This window comes from Eriocheir sinensis, unplaced genomic scaffold (genome assembly GCF_024679095.1).
Source record: "Eriocheir sinensis breed Jianghai 21 unplaced genomic scaffold, ASM2467909v1 Scaffold401, whole genome shotgun sequence".
Classification (NCBI taxonomy): Eukaryota; Metazoa; Arthropoda; class Malacostraca; order Decapoda; family Varunidae; genus Eriocheir; species Eriocheir sinensis.
In genome coordinates this window covers 198,281-202,335 of record NW_026111723.1, presented here as the reverse complement: position 1 = coordinate 202,335, position 4,055 = coordinate 198,281, and positions in this window count along the sequence as shown.

Below are 4,055 nucleotides of genomic sequence, written 5' to 3'. Positions count from 1 at the left end.
AATGTATATCCAAAATACATAAAATAATGTAAATTTGTATCAAAATATTTATACAAATAAATATAATAACGTAGATTTGTTTAAAAATATATAAACAAAATTAAGTAGCTTAAATTAGTATAAAAAATATATACAAAATACATATATAATCATGTAATTCGTATCAAAATAAATAAACAAAATAGCAATTATATAATGTAAATTTGTATGAGAAAACATATAAAAATACACATAAAACAACGCAAATTTCTATAAAAATATATGTACAAAAATGCAAGTAAAATAAAGTCAATTTGCATAAAAATATGTATACAAAACACACATTAAATAATGTAAATGCGTACATAAAATAACCTAAACTTGTATAAAACTGTATACAAAAACAAACAAAAATAATTTAAATTTGTATGAAAAGAAATATACAAAATACACATAAAACTAGGTAAATTTGTATTGAAATACATATACAAAATACACTTAAAATAATGTAAATTTGAATGAAAATATATAAACAAATACACTTAAAATAACATAAATTTGTATAAAATATATATGCAAGATACACATTAGATAATGTAAATGTGTATAAAAAAATATATACAAAAAACAAATAGAATAATGTAAAATCGTATCAAAATAAATACACAGAATATCAATAAAATAATGTAAATTTGTATGAAAATAAAGATGTAAAATTCCCATAAAATAGCGCATTTTTTTATAAAAATATATATACCAAAATACACATAAAATATTTAAATTTGTATTGAAATAAATATACAAAATGCACATACAGTAAGGTAAATTTGTATTGAAAGATATATTCAAAAATACATATAAAACAATGTAAATTTGTTTCAAAATATATATTCGAAAACACATAAAATAACGTAGATTTCTATAAAAATATATATACAAAATACACATAAAATTAAGTAAATACGTATAAAAAAAATTATACAAAATATACATAAAATAATGTAAATTCGAATCAAAATAAATAAACAAAATACCAATAAAAGAATGTGTATTTGTATAAATATAAATATACGAAATACTCATAAAATAACGTAAATTTGCATAGAATTATATTAAAAAAATACACAAAAGTAATTACATTTCTATGAAAATAGATATACAAAATACATATAAAATAAGCTAAATTTGAATTGAAATATATATACAAAATACACATCAAATAATGTAAAATCGAATCAAAATAAATTAACAAAATACCAATAAAAGAATGTGTATTTGTATAAATATAAAGATACAAAATACACATACTAAATAAACATAAAATAAGGTAAATTTGTAATGAAATATATGTACAAAATACACATAAAATAATGAAAATTTATATGAAAATATATATACAAATACACATAAAATACCATGAACTTGTATAAAAATATATATAAAATAAATATTAAATAATGTAAATGCGTATAAAAATATATATACAAAGTACATATAAAATAATGTAAATTCGTATCAATATAAATCAACAAAATACCAATAAAATAATATATATTTGAATGAAAATAAATTTACAAAAAACACATAACATAATTAAAATTTGTATTAAAATACACACAAAAATACAGAGAAATAATTTGAGTTTGTATAAAAAGAGATATACAAAATACACATAAAACTAGGTAAATTTCTTTTGAAATATATATATAAAATACCAATAAAATATTGTAAATTTGTGTCAAAATATATAAACAAATGCACATAAAATAACGTAAATATGTATGAAAAATATATACAAAATACGCATAGAATAATGTCAAATCGTATCAAAATGAATGAGCAGAATATCAATAAAATAATGTAAATTTGTATGAAAATAAAGATGCAAAAATACCCATAAAATAAAGCATATTTTTATAAAAATACATATACAAAAATACACATAGAATAATTAAATTTGTATTAAAATTATTATACAAAATTCATATACAATAAGGTAAATTTGTATTGAAAAAATATGCAACATACACATAAAAGTTTAAATTTGTTTCTAAATCTATATACGAATACACATAAAATAACTTAGATTTCTATAAAAATATATATACAAAATACATTTGAAATGATGTAAATACGTATAAAAATATATATACAAAATACACATTAAATAATGTAAATTCGCGTCAAAATAAATAAACAAAATAGCAATAAAAGAATGTGTATTTGTATGAAAATAGATATATAATATACACATAAAATAACCTAAATTTGTATAAAACTATATACAAAAATACACAAAAATATTTTAAATTTGTTTGAAAATAAATATACAAAATACACATAAAATTAGGTATTAGGTAAATGTATTGAAATACATTTACAAAATACACATAAAATAATGTAAATTTGAATGAAAATACATAAACACATACACTTAAAGTAACGTAAATTTGTATGAAAAATATATACAAAATACACATTAAGTAATGAAAATATGTATAATAAAAAAATATACACAAAACACAAATAGAATAATGTAAAATCGTATCAAAATAAATACACAGAATATTAATAAAATAATGTAAATTTGTATGAAAATAAATAAGCAAAATACCCATAAAATGATAAAATGATACGAATTTACATTATTTTATGTGTATTTTGTATACATTTTTTAAACGTATTTACTTCATTTTATGTGTATTTTGTATATATATTTCTATAGAAATCTACGCTATTTTATGTGTATTCGTATTTATATTTTGAAACAAATTTACATTGTTTTATATGTATTTTACATATCTATTTCAATATAAATTTACCTTATTGTATGTGAATTTTGTATATTTATGTTAATACAAATTTTAAATTTTTATATGTATTTTGGAATATATATTTTTATAAAAAATGCGCTATTTTATGGGTATTTTGCATCTTAATTTTCATACAAATTTACATTATTTTATTTATATTCTGTGTATTTATTTTGATACCATGTGTTTTGTATATATTTTGGTATACATATTTACAATATTTAAAGTGAATTTTGGATATATATTTTATACAAATTTACGTTATTTTAGGTGTATTTGTTTATATATTTTCATTCAAATTTAATAATTATTTTATGTGTATTTTGTATATGTATTTCAATACAAATTTACCTAATTTTATGTGTATCTTGTATATTTATTTTCGTACAAATTTAAATTATTTTTGTTTATTTTTGTATATAGTTCTATTCAAATTTAGATTATTTTATGTGTATATTGTATACCTATTTTCATACAAATACACATTCTTTTATTGATATTTTGTTTATTTATTTTGATACGAATTTTCAATATTTATTATTATTTATTTATTTATTTATTGTATATTTTGTGTGTATATATATATATATATATATATATATATATATATATATATATATATAAATATATATATATATATATATATATATATATATATATATATATATATATATATATATATATATATATATATATATATATATATATATATATATATATATATATATATATATATATATATATATATATATATATATATATATATATATATATATATATATATATATATATATATATATATATATATATATATATATATATATATATATATATATATATATAAATTTATATATATTTTGAAACAAATTTACATGGTATTTTTGTATATATTTTTATATAAATTTTTGTTAGTTTATGTGTATTTTGTATATTTATTTTCCTACAAATATACGCTTTTTTCGGAATTTTGTTTATTTATTTTGATACGAATTTACATTATTTGAGGTATATTTGAAATTTATATTTTTATACTTATTTACATCATTTTATATGTATTTTGTATGGATATTTTCATAGAATTTTACTCTATTTTATGAGTATTCGTATATATATTTTGATACAAATTTACATTATTGAAGTGTATTTTGGATATCTATTTCAATACAAATTTACTTTATTGTATGTGCATTTTGTATATTTATTTTAATACAAATTTAATTATTTTATATGTATTTTTGTATATATATTTTTATACAAATGTGC